Source organism: Lissotriton helveticus, chromosome 2_1 (genome assembly GCF_964261635.1).
Source record: "Lissotriton helveticus chromosome 2_1, aLisHel1.1, whole genome shotgun sequence".
Lineage (NCBI taxonomy): Eukaryota > Metazoa > Chordata > Amphibia > Caudata > Salamandridae > Lissotriton > Lissotriton helveticus.
The window spans coordinates 431,929,741-431,952,978 of NC_136059.1; the positions used below are offsets into that span (position 1 = coordinate 431,929,741).

Genomic DNA, 23,238 nt, shown 5'->3' on the forward strand with positions numbered 1-23,238 from the left:
ACAGTAGCCTAACTGAGACACAATTGTACTGTGGCGCTGGATGACAGTGTCACAGCGCAGTGTTATAACAGTAGAAAAAAAAAACAAGTATTGGCATAACCAATAGATCTCGCCTTTGGGACCTTATAAGTGTTTAGCTATGCAATACTTGATGTTGTTGCACCAAGGATATTGTGCAGGATAACTAAACACTTATAAGGCCCCAATGGCGAGACCTGTTGGCTATGCCAGTGCTTGTTGGATTGTATAAGCAGTGTAAATCTGATAATAGAGTCTTTTACTACTGGCTCAGGTTAACTAGGGTGTTGCACACAAGTACAATCTCTTTAACGACACTCGCTCTCAGACGTACGTCCTCCAGCACTGGCTGATGCAGTTTCCTTTTTCCACAGCAGGAGAGTTCCTTTCCGGTACAATAAGGGCTCATTGTTATAATTAATATTGAATTCACTAAACAGAATCTCGGGGCATATTATCAAGAAACGGCGTTAAAATTATTGCTGTTTTAGCGGCAGGAAAATGCTGTTAAAGCGGCGATAATGGGCTTGATAATATGCCCTTGTGAATTCCCATAGAAGCCCATGTTCTGGTGCTGCCTCGTTCTTATCGGCAGCAACTGTACAGTGGAAAGAGAAGACACAAACATGAGATCTGCAGTGTTCCTCAAACTGTAAATAAGTGCTCAGTAAAAAACAAATGCACAGTGTACTGTCAATGACGGTTACAATTAAATGTCTTGCCCTCTTCATCACATCCTGGTTTCAGTAATTGTTTCAGGTGGATTACAATACTACATTGTGTGCGGAATCCTCCAGATACAACATTAAAGCTCTTTGCGGTGCCTTGGTGCCAGGTCTGCATTATCGATCCAATACCCAGCAGAACAAATGAAGGCCGAGGACCTAGGCTGAATGGCATCAGACTGTTCTGCCTCCTGCGTTCTAAAGAAATAGAACAGCGCCATTGACTTGGGGGCGCTGGGCTCTTGAGTGGGAGACTGCTTCTGGGTGACAGCACAGGAGTGAAGATGACGCATCAAGCCGCACTGCTGGGACTTGTTGCCAAGGATCCCTACTGCAATTAAGAGGACCCTGTTGAATAAATTGAACCAAAATGCGGACAGCATCGCTGCATTCTTTGTACAGGATATTTCTGCCACTGACACCACTTCGCCATGGAGAATGCCAGGTCCTACCCCCCACCAATGAGAATGCAAGATCCTGCTGCGTTGGGTGATGACATCTCGTAAGAACCAAAGGGTTTAAGTCCCACACAGGAAGAAGACTGTGATGACAGCAAGACATACCCTGCCACCGTATCTGTATGCTGATGACATCTCGTCTACCTTCGCCCTGAAAAGATGCATGGCCAATGCAGAGTGCCAGCAGTCACTGGTTAATATACACATTAAAACCACTAATTGTTATAGACTGCAGGCGATCTTTCCACAATAAAGTTCCTTACCCGCAACCTCTCCTGCGCTTGCACTGGTGTCAGACCTCCTCCCTGGACGAGCGACAAGAAAGCAGTGTTATACAGGTTGTTAATGTGGTCTGAGGAAGAAATGCAAGTAACAGTTCAATGTCAGTTGAAAAAAGACGTTATTCCTTCCGAGTGCTACTCACTCCGATTCCAACTTACACAGAATGCAAGCAGAATGCAAGATACCGTAATATACATAGAAAGCAAATAAAGTCAGTCATCCACAACCAATCTTGTTACTACTTCTTCCCCCGCCCCAGAAATGTTGTAGCCTCTACCACTCTCCTACTATCTTACACCAGTGCCCTATCCCCTCTCTTAAAAGGGCCCCCTCTCCTCGAGTTTCCCGTCATCCGTGCCCAATAATCTCTTTGGGCATCATCAACCACTCTTTACTGGTCAGTGTGACCTTACTGACACTTCCCAATAGTCTCCTTGTCAAGGTCAACTCGCAGCTGCTGACAGTAGCCCTGCTAGCGTTCCCACGGTTCCCACGTGGCTTACAATCTGCTTGTCTCCAGCTGAGGCAGTCCTTCAGGTTTTGGTCGCTCAGATATAGCACAGCTCGGCCATCAAATCCCGGTGGGTAGAGGAGGGGCTGCTCCGCAAAGTAATCTTTCCAGTAAATGACAAAACTTGATGCAAACTGGGAGGCCACGTGAGTCATAAATTTACTGATGGGTAGAGGGTAACGCAAATAGAAAACAGATGGTTACGAGTGGGAAAGGGGAGGAGATATAGCATTAGAAAGCAGCATCACAGAAATACAATATTTAAATAGTACACTAAGTATCACAGCGACAGGGCAAGGGAGAGCATTATAAACCTTCACTTCTATTTTTCCATTTCAAGCAATGGACACAGCAGAAGAATTTCCATAAAACTGGGAGAAAGAAAAAAGTAGTATGGAAGGAGGTAGGGATGGGAGAGAGAACACATACCAACAATCTGAGAAAATCGTACTACCGCTTTTCAGACTTGGTCTTACTTAAAGACTCTAAACTGTGGAGACACAAAGAAGCCCACACATGAGTTCAGACCTATGTCTCTGAACGAGGAAATAATTGTGTGCAGTCAGTTAAAATACCTTTGTGGCTATATGTGTTTCACATTATTGGTTATTTCAAAACTGCAACAGAGAAATATAGGCAAGCTGGGTTAAACAAAATCAACGCAATGACTTTTGACTCAAAATTAGAGCTCACGAGTCTACCATCCGGCTTATTTACTGCAGGTTTCATGTCACTTTTTTCTGTAATAGGTGAGAAAACCACACCTAATTGCACGCATAATGTACTATTCTATCTTGAGCTACTGCATGCTAGGGGGAAGAGGGTGCGTGCACTCCTAGGTCACTGGGCATGCACGCTCACAAAGGAAGGACAATGTTTTTCAAAAGCTACAAAAAGTGGCAACACATCAGTTTTCTTCCTTCTTGCTGCAGTTCCACCTTACTCACCTGCCTCGCCTCTTTAACCAATTTGATTTCTTGTGGAAGACGAAGCTTTATTTGTCACTCTGGCCATACTCAAGCAAAATGTCCTCCAGCTCCTGCATTACATTCTGTGCACAGCGGTTCATCAAGTTCAGGGCCCATGCATCATTGGGCTTGGAGAAGTTGTGTTGCTCAGAAAACCTGCACAGAAAACAAATATCAGGTTTACGAACATGCATGGTTGTATTCTAAAAAACCTAATAACGGTCATTGAAAAACAAAAGCACACAAAGCGTTTCCCATGCGGGAGCGAGCCAGGGGCACCATGCAAGTTAATTACAAACATATGATGTCAAGCTCGCTCCCGCAAGGGAATCATCAAATGTGCACGCATTGCCATTGAAGGCAATGCAACGCGTACACGTTTTTGGGACAAAAAGCGTAGCGATTGCTACAGGTCTTTTTCCTATGCGGCGCATGTGTGCTGCGTAGGCGAGACCTAATCAGACGTAAAAAATCTGCAGTGACGAAAGAGAACAAGGTGAAGGGTTCCATGTGACCATTCGATCCCTAAGGTTGAATAGATTATTCAACCACTTGAGGCTTCACTGCTCAGGCAATAGAACAAGGAAGGAATGTTGAATCTGCAGAATAATCTATTCCTTTCTATGTCTCTGCACTTATCAATAAATAACTGTCAAGCTCCACGGTAGCCACCAACCCTGTCCATTGTAAACTTTTCTATTGTGAGATGACTATCCCTAATCCATTCCACATGCACCCAAGAATATGAACAGTACCATTTGGCCAGCCAACTTACATGGCCCATTTTGCCTCCTTTGTCAAATATCTGCCCTCTTCAATGAACTGAACTGACTATATAGCAAAGTGGCAAGTGGCAAATGGCAAGTTTACTTCTCCAAGCCATTGGCAATCCATCCACGCTTAACTTCACTGCATTGAGAAGGAAGGTGTCACTTGCCACCTGGGAGCTGGCTGGGGCCGCCTGCAGATTCCGGGCTTGTGTGGACATGTCCCATGTCTTTTCAGCTCACTCAGGAATGAGAGAATCACATGTCCCAGTGCCAAGACTCTTAGGCTATTGCCTGGCACAATGCCTGAGATTCCATTCTTGCCTGTCACCTCTTCCGTTTGACTCCTAGAAGTGAGTTTAACTAGCGTGAGCCTTTAGACAGTGCACTTTCATTTGCAAACTTGCTGAGCATGCGACATTGCTTGTGCGAGCCGCACCTGCCTGTACTGCGGCAATCGGCACAGGGGTCACGCTACATGACCTCACATTGTGGTCGGTTTTGTTTGGGCTGCGACGCATTTATTTCATTGAGTCTCATGTACCCTCTCACACCAAAAAGGATTGGGATGCAACACTGTGTTTTCAGGATTTTCTAAGCATATATTTACAGGGACTATGTGTGCCAAAACTTTCACTTTTACACCTCCATTGCTTTTTCTCTCAAATACTTGTGATCGATAAATCAAATGACCAGAGTGGAAGGAATACATCATAAACTATATCTCATCCATTGAGGAAGACAATGCAGATGACTTTCGACCGTCAAGTAAAAAAAAACTACTGCGCAGCCTGGGCCATGATGGGTTGGACGTCGGGATTGGAGAGTCTATGGGTTACTGGAGATCCTCCGCCAAAGTATGTTATCATGATCGTCAAAAAAACAACTATCCAAAAGATGTGTCAGATTTATAGCAAACAACTTTCCTGATGCCAAAGCGGATGTGCCCATCTATGGAGCCTCTGCAAGTTCTTCCAAAGCTGAGAATAGGAATTTGAAGTCCTCTTGGAAGAGTTCTGTAAAAAGAAGTCAAAGTAACAAGATTGAAGCTGATGTGTCCAGGTTACAATACATTTGGTAATAAAGATCATCAAGCTAGAGACAAAAATGGTAGCACCATTAAGTCTAAATGCTCGTTTTGTGGCATTATTGGTCATTTTGCTAGAGCATGTAAGAAACAGAGAGTAAATTAAACTTTAAAATATTTTACTGGGAACCCTGATTTCGGATAAGGAGTCAGTAAATACTGAGGGTACATCAAGCACTGATTACTCAGTACAAGATATAGGCATGAGTCTTAAAAGCAAGCCTTCTTGCCTGATGAAAATAAAATAGGGGTTTTAGATAATGATTCTGGAGGACTCTGGGTCTCCTTACACAATTATTGAGCATTCTGTATGAGAGGACAAGTTTGGTAATGATCTGACTCCTTCTGGTATCCACCCTGTAACCTACACTGAAGAGGAAATGCCCATGGACCTTTACGTTTAAGTGTAAAACAACTGTAAGGAAGCTATATGTGGTGGAAAATGGGCCTCAAGTTTTAGAGTGGGTTAAACAAAGAGGTTTGGGAATCACTCTGGGTCCAAACAGCAAGGATCAAGTGATGTTGTTGGGAGATCTAATGGTACATATGTAAATAGAGACACTAAGAGAATTTCAGAATATTTTTTGGGGTAATGTTGGGAAGTTAAATGGATTTTCACATTAGATCATACTAAAAAATGATGCTTGACCAGTATGTCACAAAGTGAGGAATACAGCATGGAGCAGGACAGAGGAAGTGGTTAAAGAATTAGACAAATTGGAGCGGAACAGAATCATTGAGGTAGTGGAAAGCGTTGAATGGCACAGTTGTTGGTTGCGAGAAAGTTTAATGTTAAGATAAGACTCAGCAAAGACCTTAGCGACCTCAACAAAAATATTGCAGTAGACAGGTTTCTTTTACCCAAGATTAATGAGCCTCTAGCTTAAACCAAAGACTATATTAAGGGCAAAGTAACAACGCAGGGCAGCAAATCTCCATATTGTGCTGCATTACAGGGAAAGGGCAGGAATGCTCCATATTTAAAATAATATGATAAAGTCCTGTCATTGTCCCAGCACTGGCCCTGCTTGGCTGCCTAGAATCAACACAGTCCCACTTGCACTATGGTGCAAGGGTGCCTGCGTTGCAAACAACCTGGAGAGGTAAATTCCTCTTTCTATGTGTGCTGCAAAATGCAGCACACATAGAAAGAGGAATTAAAGAGAAGAAATACATATACTTCTCCTTGTTAGGCCTCACCTGGGGAGACACATCTTTATGGTGCATTCCCAGGTTCACCAGTTCTGGTAAATATGGAATGCATCAAAAACCATGGGAGGTGTGTGGAAACACTTACGCAATGCCCATGGAATGCCTCCCTGGTGCAGAGTAAGGCAACGCAGCAATTTGTGTTGAGTTGCTTTAGTCTAGATTTAAAAAGCAACTCAGGGCCTTACATTGCTTCACAAATCTTTTTTTCAAGTTGCATCGCTCTTGCACCACATTGCGTGGTGCAAGAGCAATGCAACTGGGCTCATAACTATGTCCCCAAGTGTGTTAAATGGTTTTCTACAAAAACCCACTTTACCTCAGTTGCAAAAAGTTGGCAGCCTTTGTCATTCCCTTTGGTTGTTATGGATTTGTGTAGATGCAGTTAGGTTTGGCATCAGCAGCTACCGTTTTCCACTATCTTATGCATCAGTTGTTTTGGGATTTTTATGGGATGATTTCCTGGTAATGGGAAAAGATAAACAAGATCCTAGACTGAGAATAGTGCTTAAATAGTTGTCAGCCAAGGGGCTGACTGCTGAACTGAAGAAATGCAAATTCACAATCAAGTCTTAACAGAGTTAGTGTATCATAAATTTCTCATAAGGAGATTATTGAGTCAATAAGTGATCCTCCTGTGCCTACTAGCAAGGAGTAGTAGGAAGAGTAAAATGCTTTTTAGGATTGATGGAATTCTATTCCTATTACTACTGTAAAGGATTTGCTGATAAAACCTATGCTCTAAGGCAGATGTTCAAAGATCAGCAGGAATTCAAACGAAGTGAGGATTTGCAAAAGTAATTTGAAAGAGTTAAGAAAAACGATTGCAAAGCTGTTCCTTTACAAGGATTTGATTCCACTGCACATAGCATTTAACAACTGATGCGAGTCTTAAGGAGCTGGGAGCAGTTTGGACAAAAGTTTCAAAAGTAGGCTCAGAGTACACAGTATCTTTTGCTTCTTGCACCTTGTCACCCACAGAGGAGAAGTATTCTGTGATGCAGAGAGATATCTTGACCACAGTATAAGTAATGGAGAAGTTCAGGCAGCATCTTTTGAGGTTCACGGTTTATGCTATGCACCGACCATAAGCCACTGGTGAAGGTTTTAACACCAGATGTTATTTTTTTAAGACAATTACACGCATTGCCAGAATGTCCCTAAGACTTCGGGGGGCATATTATCAAGGGGGTTTATCTCCGCTTTTTTGGCTTTAAAAGCCAAGAAAGCGGAGATAAAATTATCTCCCTATTACCAAGCTGTCGCTAACACCAGTTAGCGACAGCTAGTAGGAGATAGCGACCATCTTGGGCCCCGCTTTGCATGTCAGTGATATTTATCACTAATGACATGCAAAGTGGGCGTGCCAAGATGTTAGCGACTTGAAACAGTCGCTAACATCCCTATCTCCTATTACCAACTTTTGGAGATATTCGCACTAAGCGCGAATATCTCCAAAAGCTAACGCCTGCCCCTGAGCAGTTCTTAGCAATGTTATCCAATGGGAGGTGGATAACATGGCTAAGAGCATTAGCTCGGTAATGCATGAATATCGCTGACTTTTCAGCGATATTCATGCATTGCGGCCGTTTTTTATCGCATTTGCGATAAACCTTGCTAATAGCAAGGTTTATCTGCGATAAAAATCGCCGATGTGCGGCGATAATTTTTGTCTCTAAACAAGTTAGAGACAAAAATTATCGCTAGTTGTTGGTAATATGCCCCCTAGATTTCACTTATGATGTGGAGCATTTATGTAGGAACAAAAGTAGGGTAGTGGATTACTTAAGCAAATCACCCTTAACCTTGAAAGTATATTCTGCTAATGTCTGGGATGAGTACTGTGTGGCAGTGGTTGAAGATAATAATACCATCTTGAAGGAGGATTAAATGCATGGGTATGAAGGTGATGAAACCATGCGTGTCTTAAAGAATCATATTATGCATAGGTGGTCTAAGAAACGCAAATTGACTGGGGAATGCAAAAAGTTTTAGGAGCTTAAGGGTGAGTTATCTGTTAATGATCATGAATTCATCTTAAGGGGTGATAGCGTTGCACAAGAAAGACACCTAGGCACAGTAAAATCCAAACAAAGAGTGAAGCTCTTGAATTGGTGGGTAGGGGCAGATTCTGACATTGAAAAATGTGTGAGGTCTTATGAACTGTGTGCCAATTCTGAAAAATCACAATCTCTTTTCAGACCAGCACTAGCTCTTAGGGAATGCCTAGAGAATCCCTGGGATGAGTTAGCATGGATGATTTGGTTCCCATTGTGAATTCCACAGATATGTTTAATACAAAAATTGTTCACTTTGATATATATTCTAAATGTCCAGAAATTGACATTCGGATCAAGGATGACTCATCTGTGATTATTTCCTTCCTTGAAAAATGTTCCTGAGAGAAGGTATCCCAAAATTTATGTTAAGTGACAATGGACCCCCAATTTACAGCTAAAAATTGAAAGAATTGGGGGGATGCTAGAGATCCCGCTGCAAGATGGCCATTGCATAGGGGGGCATCGCTGCCAGTAGAATAATTCTGAACATCTCTGTGCTACTGGGGGTTGAACCCTCTATCCTTGACTTGATTTCAGTGGTGGATAAATGCCCACCACCACTAGGGTGCCTTTTTGCCTGACTGGAGCCCATAGTCGGGAGAAATCAGTGCCGTGCCATGAGGCCCTGGCCACAGACTGCATACGAGTGAGTCAGCAAAGTCTATAGAGGTGAGATGTCAGCTCCCAGGGCACTGGAGGGATAGGCCCCCCTGCTGAACCGCGTGGCGAGTTGATTGGTGGCGATATTATCATGAGACTTACTTCAGCCTGAACCCACATGGAAGGCCTGGACTGGTATGACAGAGCCTACGCTCAAGGAGAACCTGCTGGCGGAGGGGTCTTCTTGTGCCCCCAGTCCAGTTAGGGCGGGGCAGGACTCCACAATATGCTATATGCTCAGAAGGCAGCTACCTGATCTGGTTCTCCTGGTGCACTAAGGATGTGAACAGGACTCTGCTGTGTTCCTAGTCAGAAAGACAATAGGCACAGCACAGCAGCGGACACCTACTATAAGACCAACACAAACAGTTGCTCAGCTTGTGTGTGGCACGTGGGCCACCACCAATTTCAGTTTGGAAATGCCGACATGGAACACACAAAGTTGGCAAAGTAACGTGTATGACTCTGGCCAGCACTCATCCGGTGTTGCTGCTTTTGGGTCCTGAACTGCCCATCAAGCTCTCGGTAGGCCACCACTAATATGCAGGCTAGTAGGAGGGGGGGGGGGGTCAGGATCTGGCACATGTCCCTTCCACTATGAGAGGACTTCACCAGCTGGACCTCCACGATCTTCCAGGTCCAGCGCCTCAGTCCTCCCACCTCTTCCTGTAGTGGACACTACACCGGTTGAAGGACCCCAGGGTCCGCACCTTCCCGGTGATTCCTATCCAAAGGGCTTTCTACTGATGGGTGTTGACCTATATGGATGCAATGGATGTAGAAACTGATTGTAACTGGAAGTTTCAGGATATCTTTATGGTTGAATCACTTTTTTTTACACCTAGCACAAACATTCCTAAAGAGTCAACACAAAACATGTGTAAATTGTCATATGCTAAGCACTACTAAAGCATGAATACACACTTTTATGGTCATCTGCTGACTCACCTCAACCCTGGTCATGACGTACACTGACTGAGCCAGCCCTCTAACATCATATATGCCAGGGCCTTCCTACATGGAATGTGATGAGTGGTACCAAGACACACAACACACCATATTTACCTTCTGTAGGATTAACTACGTCTGCATGACCGTACAGACACCTTCACTGCCAGGCCCATTGATCTGATGCAGATGGTCCATAGAGCCGAGTACCATAGTATACACACCATCCTTACAATATGGTCACATTAAAAAGGGCTGGGGTGTATGTCCCTGGCAGCTACCTCTCTGGGGGATGTGTGGACATTTGTACTCCTGATTGGGATATTTAACTATGTCACAATATGTTTGTGTGGTATGTACAGGACACACATTTTTCCAAATGTGGCACTGTAACAGAAATGACATTCCACATACCATTGTTGTTTCATTGGATTTAATGTGACAAAGGTGCTGATTAGCATTTCAATGCTCTATTCAGAGTTAACCAACTATCTACTCTGTCCATGTGTCAGATGTGCAATAGACCTGTACAGGGACAGCATGGCTTCTGGAAAAGTTACAACAGACCTGTGTGAGTAAGGGGAGTATCGTAAGTGAACCTCACACATTGACAATGGAAAGAAGTATTTGGTCAGTGGGTCATCCCAGCCACCATTCCAAATATGGCCCAAAAAACAGTTATCAGTGCTACTAGTGATAAGGAAAAAACATCTGGGAACATCCATGGCTCTGCAGGTCTATAGTCTGCTTACTCTGTGCATCAGTTGTCTTGCCGCAGTAATTCTGCCCCAGCCTGGGCCATGGCCCAGACTTCCCACAACTTATTGTCATGCCTTGCTCTCTGCAGGTTGAGCATACTAATCTCAAATGAACCTCACATTTCAAGCAAATCAATACATTAAAGTGATTCTTCTGCCTATCGAATATGTGACCATAAGGGTGTATGGCCCTCAGAAGGGTCTGTGAGGTATAGCTACCTCCCAGACAACAGCTTTGTCAAACCTGATGTGGGTTGAGTGATCTGTGGGATTGTACACATGGCTAACATCATCCTCAAATGCTCCTAACAGTATACAGTTTTTCTAAAGACAGTGGTCCCCAGACAGTACAAGTTAAGTGTAGCAAATAAATATAGACTAAATAGTTTCTATATTCTTTGTCCAGATGGACAGGATTTAATATATAGTACTTAGGTTTGTAGTCAAATATTCATACCGATTCAAGTGGGACACAGCCTGTGTCCAACTACCACAGATAAACTGTTCGACAAACAAAAGGAGGGGTTCAGGCAAGGGCAACATGGGGTCTGCGTACAATACAACTTTTTTCAGACTGATAAAGCAAAAACACACTATTACGACATGTTCTATAATACAATCATATGCATATAACGTCTACAGTGTCGACGGCGTTTTGATCCCTGTTTAGAAATAAAGGGATCATCCTCAGGACATTAAATTCATGCCTATATAACATTGCATTATTGACTAAGGTAGAACCGCAGGAGACACGGTACCTCAGTAAAGTTAAAAGGGTGGTGGTACATCCAGTGGCTATATCCGCCTATGGTACGGACTGGGGTTCAAGGGTAGAACTCTACAGCTGATGTATAGAAGAATACCAACACTATGAATTAGATAGAACGGCAGCAATTTCCGACTGTGTACTTCATCTAGTGGAGCCATGAATGGGGTTCCATGCATGCAGTTGAGGCACCATGAGCTCACAGCTCAGGGTGTAAAGCCTATAAAATACCTTTGCATATATACCATGACGTGATGTGAGAAACCATGATAGGTACAATGAAATGTACCACATGCATCTATCTATGCATGTAACAGAAGTACAATTTAGGGATTTTCACACGTTACTTTGCTGATGTTCATTGCACAATGTACAGTGCCTCATAATCCATTACTCGATTACCCTATGTAGGGACCACTCCTTTGCAGAAAGCAACACAATATGGTTACACTCAGGGACTCAGAGGCAGTGTGGCCTTGGGGAATTAAAAGCAAGAAGTTGAGCATAGTGAAAAATGGTATTTGAGATATGTACCTGATCCTCTGGTGAGCCATGGAGCAGGCCATACTTAGAAAGGGAGTCTTCTACACATTTCTCCAGCTCCTCTGGAGAGAAGGCAGGGGCACTCTCACCTGCATGGACTAGCATGATTGCTCCCAGAGGTGGCAAACAGCAGCTTAAGTGACAGAGGTGTTGATAGCAGCAGAGTCAGGAGGCAGGTGAGTTATGTTTCAACCCATGGCGTACATGTATGCCACTTATGTGGCTATCAGCATGGACACACACAGCGATTGGACTGCCGATACCACTGTCACCAACATTAGCCTATGGCAGTGTCCATCATGGTTATAGCTGCCCAATGCACAGTCGACTTACAGCGGTGGCGGAGGTCCCAAATGTCCTATATGCGGGGTAAGGCATCTGTCATTTTAGCGGTAGGAAAGACAGTACTTGTGACAGCTAAGTGCGTCACCACCACTACAAATGAGGCCTAACAGGTTTACATTTGATAGACTCCATTCACATGTTATGTCCTTTATAGTACCTCATCTGTGTAGTGCATTACTGTGTATATCGCCAAAGTGTTTGCGGTGTGCAGTATTTCACATGAAATGTCATGAGTGCCACAATGGATATTATTGGTGGATGTTTACCAGTAGACAATGATGATGTGGAATATGTGGAATCGCCCATGAAGCTGTTATGTCTTGTCAAATGACTTTGGCCTTACTCTTCATATATGTTACTCAGGACACTGTGACCAATGTAGAATTTTATTTTTACTCCTCTCATAGGTCCTGGGAGAGGGAGGAGATGCCAACCACCTGTGTACTGCCCATTTCCAGACCTTCAGGCAATGGAAGTAAGACATGTGATCCAGAAATTTTGTTTGAATCGTCAAAAAATCCTGGATTTATATCATGCTCACTTCACCCTGGCAGAGGTCCCCCGCATCCACAGAAAGAGAACCGGTGGGAGAGCTTTCTCCTACATCACAGCCAAAACCTGGAATGAGCTCCCTGTGAACATCAGACGCTCCCCGACCCTGCACACGTTCAGGAAGAACCTCAAGAGCTGGCTCTTCGACTGATCCGGAGCCGCCCCACACCCCCACACCCCTCCGGTCCTGTCCTTGAGACCCCCATGGGTGAGTAGCGCGCTATACAAACCCATGATTGATTGATTAATAGAGTGCACCAACGGGTGACTCCTGGGGTGAGTGAGAACAGCGTGGCAAACTGCCCTAACGACTGGCGACAGTCGCTCTGCTGCTCCAGGGTCAGTGTAGGGGAGAGCACCACACCTTCTACTAACCCATCCTGCTGCTTGCAAAAAGAACAGATGATGAACGGAATGCTGAATTAATAAAACATTCACCCCCAGTCACAGGCCTGGGTTAAATCCATAGATTTGTTGCACGCCATGCCATTCCAGTTTAGACCCACCCAACTGCAAATCAGTCCGAACTGCAGGCATCCTGGGACCGGGTTCAGGGCAACACAACCTCATCAGCCAGGCTAGCTTGAATCTGGTGGCGTAGCGAGCACGGGACCCACGTCTTGGCATACCCACCCCACTTAGCGTGACAAATGCAAAAAGAACAGATGATGGACGGAATGCTGAATTAATCAAACATTGACTCCAAGTCATCCTGCTCCTTGACAAACAGGTAGGCAGGGAGAGGTTCACTATCCTCTTCCACCCCATCATCAGTAGCCAGGAACATGGCTAACTCTCAAACTGGGGTTTGAGGCAGTTCACACCGACTTGGCTTTCGTGAGGTGGAGTGGCAGGGTGTTCCAGGTCTTGGCGGCGAGGTAGGAGAAGGATTTTCCTCCAGTCCTGGTCTTGCGGATCCATGGAATGGTGGGCAGTTGGGTGAAGCGTAGGTAATTATTTATTTATTTATTTTATTTGCAGAGTTTTATATAGTGCTGGCTAGACCCGGAGGTATCAGAGCGCTTTACATGAGGATCAGCGAGTTACAAATTATAAAATGTTACGGAAGCCAAGTATAACATAGGGAAAACAAACAGTGTTACACAATAACATGAGTTACTAGTGCATAGCATAACCAAGACACATGTCCAGAGAGGCAAAGAAGGAAGAGGGGGGAAGGCACAAATGGGTAGGGAATGCAGATCGGGTCGGGCAGTTCGGCAAGGGGGAAAGTACTTCAGGGGATGGATTCGTCAGATGGCGGGGAGGAAAGAAGACACAGCGGAGGGACGAGGGAAACCATGTCCAATGTCCGGCTGAGTAGGTGATAGCCGAGGGGGTGAACCAGAGACTAATCTCCTCTATAGCTGATAAAACAGCTCCACCGGGCAGCGGCCTTGATTGTTCATGCTCCGAGTTCAGCAAAATTCACAGCCCATCAGAAGATCACAAACCTAAATTGCATAAATTTGAGAGTTGAAGGGCCGCCGTCCATGTAACCTCAGGTTAGTCCAAAGGTTCAAGGAGGGGGTAGAACTCCAGGGATTTTAGCCGGGAAGGTAATCCCTAGCCAGGGAGCTCCCGGCCGGAGCTCCTCACATGTCAACCATCTTGACCAAGGGAGTCTACAGGTGCCAGGATGGTCTAGTGCAAGAAGATCAAAAAAGCCCGAGCTCCTGGGCGTGACTGTGCACTGGGCCCGACCTCAGGGCACAGTGATGGACCCCCATCACCGAACAGAAGCAACCTGCCTGGTTTGATGCTCAGCCATGAGGCAGTCTTCAAAGCCCGAGTCCGCCTGACCTCCTCCATTTTAGGGTCAGGCAAAAATTGTGTTATCCCTAAGTTGCCTCCCGCAGAGAGTTCTCCTTTCTTGTTGCGGTGTTCTCGGCACTCTTAGAGGATCTGCTGCAAGAAGGTCTCGGCCTTCAAGAGGATCGCCGCCATTTTGAGGTCCGGTATCACCATGCCAGGCACCCTGGAAGGAAAATCTAATATAGGCCATTAAAGAGGGGGAGTATCCACCAGCTCTACACTTCTCTAGTGATCTCCCTTCAGAGCTGGGGACCGTACTGATGGCGCGGGATTACCAGCTCAGTTTACCATACTCACCTGGGCCCATAAACATTCACACCTTGAACTGGTAATCCAACATATGTTCCTGCCTATCAGAATTTTATTCACATTTAGGACTTATACCTGTACACCATGACTTACCAAATCCTTGTCACTTGTGCTCTAAGTCCTAAATCTAAGCATCAGGGAGTTAGAATAATAGGTAGAGAATAACATTTACCTTCATGAAATAACCACAGACTCAAGTAAGTTTAAACACTTTATCTATGCACTATTGTGTGAGTCAAGAGCCACAGTAGTGAAATTAGGAACTTTGTAAGTAAGAAAATAATTATTAAAACATATATTATGCAGGTTTTTATGGAAATACCTTTAGACATTGGTACCTGGGAAAGGTGAGAAAGGGAAAAGGTACAAGGACATACCACACAGATTATATTTATCGATAATGTTGATAGACCAACCCTGGCCACGGGCTGGGACAAGAAGGGGCTCCTGACTAATCAGGTGCCAGCAGGACAGGACAGGTGCAGGATAGGGCAGGAAACCTCAGCTAAGTGCAACACCAGCGTTACACCCCTTAACCGCGGCTACACTCCGGCCCCGACTGGGTAGATCAATCCTTCTCCCTCAGTAAAACCCAGATTCTTCTGTCAGAGTGCTCAACCAGCCCTCTGCTCTCGATTCTCCTTCAGCATACATTGGGTCAGTGACAGGTCTGTGACAAGTCGGACAATCTAACTAACTGAACCTTCCTTAGTTATACCATTTTCCAGGGGTATGTACCACCCCCCAGTGTTGCAAATTTGTGTATTCCCTTCATTTGATTGGTCAGAAAGGCAAGGAGAGGTCACCAAACCATACCAGTATTAGATCATGTTCATTCAATAAAGTTGATCAATGTTCCTACCCATAATTTACTTTATTCATCCATGTATTTTATTCCACCCAGCAATATTAGTTTCAATTCATATACAATTTATTATTTGCCAGTATTCCTTCCTTTCTTGGGGTGATTTGTTCAGTTTCCCAGGAACATCGTGGGTAAGTCAGGACTTGGCGGTGATTCAATGTCGATGCTTCAAGGATCTTTATGACCATCTGCGCAGACGCAGCCTTTTAAAAATGGAGTTTGCGACACCCTTCAGGCCCACATACAAAGTTTAGTTTGAGCAGAGGCATGTTCATTAGAAATTCCCACCAAAAGCATAGCTATGTCACACCACGTAGATGTGGCAGATGCATGCGCAGAAAGGTTCCCGCGTTTTCGGCGGCCATATTAGGACACTTGGGTTACTGATCGTAAAAGCACATAGTCAAGCTTCCCTTGGATAGTAGAAATGTCATGTAATGCAATTGTTAATTCTACTAAACATGTTTGTTAATAAGTTACATGTTAGTTTGAGAGGATTGAATACAAGCAATTTCTTTACGTATGAAACCTTGCTCCATCAGTACTCACTGCGGACTTCAAGATGGCAGCTCCGTAACTGTATTCTCCAAAATCACAGGCATCACAGGCACCCCAGCGCTGGCATCCCGGTCGCCTTTTGCAGCAGCCCAGCCAATGTCAGAGTCTATTTGTAGCCGATTCGATCTTTGCATCGCAAGCTCCTCCCCCCAAGTCCTTATCCGCCACTTGAGTCCGGCCCTCCGGAGGCAGTCTCTCGCCAGTCCGGGCTAGCTTCGCTGATGCCCATGGTGAGTAATAGAGTCCATGGCATGTCACTGGGCATCAGCTCTCCACTCATGATGTTACTTTCAGGGGCCTGTTTGCTGGCACCCTCCCAGTCCCTAGGCTGCCACAGTCCTGGCACCACGAAGACCCCTGAGTTTCAGGAGTCTGGTGGGTCCTTGGAATGTGGGGCGGTGGTTCAAATATGCTGATCTTGCATCATGGAGGGCTTTCTAGGTGTGTGTGAGGAGCTTATAAGTTACTCTTTTGTTGACTGAGAGCCATTGGAATTCTCGCAGTTGTTTGGTGATATGGTTGTGGTGGGGGATATTGAGGACCAATCTGGCTGCTGCATTTTGAATGTTCTGTAGTTTCCTGAGGAGCTTCTGGGTGACGCTGGCATAGAGTGTGTTGCTGTAGTTGATTCTTCTGCTGATGAGCATGCAGGTGACCCTCTTTCTGGATTTGGCAAGGATCCTCTAAGCAGGTTAAGTGTGAGGAAGCACGATGAGGAGACAGAGTTGATCTGGCAGTTCATTGTGAGTGAGGAGTCCATTATGATGTTGAGGTATTGTGCCTAGTCCATGGGTATGCTCCTAGTGTGGCGGGCCACCAGCAGTCATTGCAAGTCCCAGGATGAGGACTTTGGTCTTGTCTGAGTTGAGTTTGAGGCAGCTCTCTCTCATCCAGGTGGCAACAGACTTCATCCAGTCGTGGAAGTTGTCTCTGGCTGCTGTGGGTTCATTGGTGAGGGAGAAGATCATCAGAGTGTCATCGGCATAGAAGACGATATTGAGTCTGTGGTTCCAGACAATAGTGTGAGAGAATGGCCATGTAGATGTTGTTAGAGGGTTGTGGGGCCCAGCGATGACCCCTGGGGCACTCCGCAGCTGATCACTGTGGGTTTGAGAAGAATGGTGGTAGTCTAACTTGTTTTGTCCAACCAGCAAGGTATGAGCGGATCCGGTCCAGGGCTTTGTTGTGGATGCTAGCATCGTGGAGTTTTGCACTTAGGTGTTGAAGGCACCCAAGAGCTCCAGGAGGATGAGGACTGCTGATTTGCCCTGGGCCAGGAGGGAGCAGATGTCATTGGTTGAGGCGAGGAGTGTGGTCTTAGAGCTGCGGTTGCTTTTGAAGCTGGATTGGAAGATTCCAGGACATGGTTGGCTTCGATGAACTCGGAGAGTTGTACGTTGCCTTGGCTGGGAAAGGGAGCAGGGCACAGGGTCTGAATTTCTTGAGGTCTGTCGGGTTAGTGAAGGGCTTCTTCAGCAGGGGGTTGATCTCGATTCGTTTCTAGTCATCAGGGAAGGTGGTGGTCTCGATGGAGCAATTGATGGTGCAGCATAGCTCAGGGGCAATGGAGGTGGCGGCTCTGTGGAAGATGTGGTGCAGGGGCCTGAGGGTGCCCTGGAGTGGATACTCTTCGTGGTCTTGAGCGTGTTGTCCATGGTGAAGAGGGTCCAGTTGAGCAAGATCTGTTGAGGGGCGTCGTCATTGGGCATGATGATGGTGGGCATGATGGAAGGATCTTGGGTGTTGAAGCTGTCACAGATTTGCTTGAACTTGTGGTGAAAAAAGGTGCCAAGTTTGTTTCAGAAGTCTTGGGATAGTGGGATATCATTGGTCTTTCTGTTGGGTTTGGCAAAACTCCTTGACGCTGGCAACATGTTCTTTGCTGTTGTGTTCTTTGGCAATGAATCTGTCATGTAGGACCATTTTCTTTGTAGTTTTGAGGAGGAGGGGGTGTGCAGTGACTGCAGCTTTGAATGCTGCGAGAGCTTCTGGGATTTTGTTGTTCCTCCATCTTTTCTGGAGCTGTCTACAGGTGCATCTGGATTCCGGATGGGTGGGAGTCAACCAGCTCGCTTTCTTTGAGTGTTGCTTGCCAGGGGCTTTTCTTGAGGGGCAGAGAGAGGAACAGTTGGAGAATCATCTGTGGAGGTTGCTTGAGGAGGTGTTGGCACCTGTAGATGTCAGCAGTGGGGTTGTGCTGAGGGAGGCTGTGAGATGTTCTTCAGTGACCTTATTTCAACTTCTGTGGGGGGTGGTGGGCACGGTGGTGGACAGTGGGTTTGGTGAAGGCAAAATCAAAGCAGTGGTAATCGGTCCTAAGGAGTTTGGAGGTGGGCTAAAGAGGATGTTTTTACTGGCAGAGAAAACGTGGTTGTACTTTTGTCCTGCTGAGTGGGTTGGAGAGGGGAATAGCTGCTTGAGTCCTATGCTGGCAAGATTCTCGAGAAGGGATGCGGTGTTCTGATTATTGGGGTTGTTTAAGGTGGAAATTGAGGTCACGGTGTAGGATGTAGTGGTGAATGCGAGATCCTGGGGTGTGAATAAGCCGATTATGGCATCAGTGAAGGGTGGGCGGGCCAGGAGGTCTGTATATGAGGGTGCTGTGGAAGGTGGTGGGGTTAGTCGGAACTTGCAAGTAGAGGTGTGCCATGCTTGTTGGGTCGCCTGAGTCGGTGGTCAGGCAGAGGGTGTTTTTGTGGATGATGGTGGTGCCTTCTTCTGGTTGATTGGTGCTATACTTGCAGGTGATCTGTTATCCGTTGGGGATGGCGGTGGCTATAGCACCAAAAAAAACAAAGCACCACTCATGGTTATCTAGTATCACTAGTAGCATTTAATTTAAAGCACTGGGTACATACAGTACTACAGTACAAGGGACTTAAAATAAATTAAATATGCAAATTGGGTCGAATCCAATTTAATAATATTTTAAGGAGAGAGCACAAGCACCTTGGAACTGGTTAGCATTGGTAATGTGTGCAGAGTCCTAAGGCCAGCAAAAAAAATTGAGAAAAAAAGATTTGGGGGAGACCACCCTAAGGCAGCAATTGTAAAATTCCTATGGGTCAGAATCAGTTGCATATTGCCTACCGAATGTATGTACTGACACCATATGAAGCGGGCTAGGGATAACAGATACTCACCTGTATGACTGGGCTAGCCAGAATATACCAATTAACAACTGTCTCTTTACAGACAAGGCCGACCCCACCATAACACAGAGCTTCAGGCTCTAGAAAGGCATGTATGACAGAGGCATGCATGACCTCTACGATGCCATCCTAACCATGAATGCATCTAAACCACGCATTCATTTACCATGCATACCTTTACCATGCAATTTCGTAGTAAGGGCATGATTGGTAAAGGGATATGCGTGGTAAGGATTATCGCTTCCCCGACCACCCCTCCCCACCCTAAACCCTAAAATCCTATCCCCCTACTTCGCCCCTTGCCCTGAGGCCTAAACCTTACCCTGCCCTGCCCTTAAAACGACCCCTTCTCCTCCCCCACCGTGAGGCCTAAAACCCTGACCCCTACCAAAAACTACCCCAGCCCCCGTCCTGAGCTGTAAAAACTACTCCTATTCTGTCCTTAAAGCTGCTCCTACCACTCCCACTGCCCTGAGGCCTAAATTCCTGCCACCCCATCAAATAAACTACTGGACCCCATGCCCTGAGTTCTAAAAAGTGCCCCCTTGCTCTGAAAACTGCCCTTCCCCCTGCTCTGAGCCTTAACTCTCAGCCCCCTCCCCTAAAACCTACCCAGACTCCAGCCTACCACACTGAGCCCTAAAATCACCCCCCTCCCCTACAATCAACCCCCACCGGGCCCCAGCCCAACTTCACCGTGTCCCAGTCCTCGCGGTGTACTGGTCCTTCCTGCAACGATTCTTCCTGTTCCTCTCCCCGCTCACATAGAGAGCTAGTGTGCAATTACCTTAACCACACATATGCGTGGTGAAGGCATATGCATGGTTAAGGCAATCGTTTTTCTGCTTGCGGGGAAACGACATGCGTGCTTAAGGCCGCATTAAAAGGCTGTTTCCCTCTAGAAAGACGTGAAACACTGGATCTATTCTATGGCCTCTAAATGCGTACAACCCTCCTTCCAGCAATGCAAATGACTCTGATGACTCTGACGTGCTGGCACAGAGCACTTAGATGGACTGGGTGGCATGGAATGTTGATGGCCGAAACATCACTATGGGCAGGGACTTGGCTTAGACATGCAGTTAAGCTAAAGTGCTTCCATTCATTGGACATCATTGGAGTATCTAAGCTGGGAACAATTTGGAGGGTAGTTCTATGTACACATTTCAACACCTGGCGGACACATATACAATGCACAAATCATAATTGTACGACTACCCACAGCACCAAAGTATCCTTCGCTCCCTTGCATGCCCTCCCACTGTACAACCTCCTAGAGGCTCATATCACAGATTCCTGAATGGGGAACAAAAGGATCTCCACTATGTACGTCACCCTGGTGAATATACACTGGAACCCATAGAGGTGCAGAGGAAATTATGGGAGTGAGATGAAGATCAAAGGCCCGATTCACAGAACTAACTTAAGACAAAATCCCAAACTTACTTCCATTTTGGTATTCACAGAAGGCACTTACTCATCAATGAGTAAGTGCCTTCTGTGAATACCAAAATGAGTAAGTTACTCAAAATGAGTAAGTTACTCAAAATAAGTAAGTGCCTTCTGTGAATACCAAAATGAGTGAATGCCTCTGTGAATACCAAAATGAGTAAGTACCTTCTGTGAATACCAAAAGGGTAGTAAGTTTAGGATTTTGTCTTAAGTTAGTTCTGTGAATCAGGCCCCTGAGGACTAGGTGGAGGCCAAAATTGCCGACAGGTTGCTGGCAGTCTCCATGAGATTGTGACTAATCTAACTGAGAGAACTAAAACGGATATACGATAGCCCTACAAGAGTAAGTAAAATGGAAAAAGGCCTAGACCTACAGTGCTTACAATGTAAATTAGCTTAGTGAAGCGTTTTATAAACAAAATTGAGAATGCTCCATTGCACAGCACCACTGGCGCAACAGTTGCAACATACCTATTAACGTAGTGGGTAGTCCAGTAGGAACTGACCCAAAACTTGTCCTATTGAGGCAGATGGATGACTGGGAGACAGGGGACTTTTAGTGGCGAAGCGATTTCTTATTGCTAAAAAAGATGTAGTTTGATATTGAAGGTAGAAGACGGCACTGCTGATATCTGAATGGACATGGGGGAGGACTACTGAGCTATAGCCGAACAATTTGTACATAATTCACATGATTGGATGGTTTATTCTGAATATTTGAATGTACAGGAATGATATATATGTAGCAATCATTAGAAATGATACTCCTCGAAGCGGGTGATTGATGGGCGATGTGCAGCATTGTTCTATAACACACTTGAACGGTATTGTGTATACCTAAAACTTAATGAACACAGTTGTAAAACAAATTGAACTTGCTGGAAGTGCAGAGGATCTATAAAGTCTACTATGATAAGAAACGTGGGTCAAAGAAGTCAGCCTAGAACATGGTGATTGGGTATGGGGGAAGCTTGTTTTAAAAACTAGGTAGCGAAACAATAAGGCCCTAGGACTGCCAGACTCATGGGGGGCGCAGCGGTGGCTGTGCAGCCACCAATGTCCCCAAGGTCCGACCATCCCATTACAAGTTGGGCGGTCGCACCACCCTGGGACTGCTAACATCGCCAGGGAACCGCCGTTCCCTGGAGGTGGCATGGCAGTCAGGAGGTCAAAATATGCTTGGCAGGAACACCACGGTCCGGCCATGCATATTACGAGTTTCTCTCCTCCAGGGTTTACATGGAGGTTCTTACTCCATGTAAACCCTGAAGGAGAGGAAACATAGCAGACCTACAGGCCCCATCTACCTCCTACGTTTGTTGACGCACACAGGGGGCATAACATGTGCCCCCACCTGAATGCATGCACATCAGTTCCTGCATGGTATGGACTTTTGAATCCATGCCGTGCAAGAACCTTGTGAAGTGTTCCTATTGCAGTGCCTTTTTCAAAGGCACTGCTGCCTTTGAAAGAGGCACCACCATGCCAGACTTCTTAAGAGTCGTAATTTGGCAGATGGTGACAACCTTTAGTGGAGCTGTGGCGTGGGGAAGCTCTGGCGTGGCGGTTTGCACCGCACTGCCACCGCTCCACCAAAAGTCAGAATCAGGCCCAAAATGCTCAGAACCACCACATGTGAGGACGTTTTATTCATATTTGGCATTGCTCAGTGATGGAAAAGTGTGGCATTTAGGGGGGCTGTTGAGGATTAATAAGATTTTTACTTGGAAACGAGCTAGCAGCATTAATGATGATGCAATTAAACCTAATGAGTGGTTATGACAGGAGGAAGATGAGTATGGTTCTGATGAGGTTGGTAAGAGTCATGTGATTGCGAGAAATGACAACCAAGCACAAAAAGTAGGTCTTGGTGTTGGTTTGGTAGGTTGGTTAATGATGGAGGAACCGACCACCTCCAGGTCTACCAGTAGCACAACTGTTGACAAGTACAGTAGAATTCGAAATAGATTGTGTGTGTTAATTTTGTAGGGAATTTATATTGTTTCCTTTGATTCTTCTTCTGTTGCAATTATCAAAAGGGTGTTGAGTCAACAGTCATCATAGTATTGTGTAGATTCTGGAATGTTAGGGGTGGGTGAAACGGTTGGGACTGTTGTGTGAGAAGAAGGAGAGGTGAACTGAAATCCTTGCTCTCGTATACACTACAAGGTACTTGCAAAAGTGTCCTGTTATTACTGCAGGAATCACTTTAGTTGAGCAAAAAGATTCTGAACTGTGTTTCAGCTCTGGATCTGTACCCAAGACTCAACACTTGACTGGTAGTCCAGGACTTCCGTTTGAGGCCCATAGCTCACATCACTGATGGCAAATTGTCAGGGCAATGCAAGAGTACATACCCAGTCCTATCCCAGATCAACATCATCTAAATCATGTTTATTACTCCACACTAATCGTGAAAAAATGTCAGCT

General features: G+C 45.5%; 1 pseudogene; it reads right to left on the reverse strand.

The window, feature by feature from the left end:
• Positions 1 to 326: 326 nt before the first annotated feature.
• Positions 327 to 13,444, reverse strand: LOC144820121 (putative tRNA(His) guanylyltransferase; annotated as a pseudogene).
• Between the last annotated feature and the right edge of the window lie 9,794 nt (positions 13,445 to 23,238).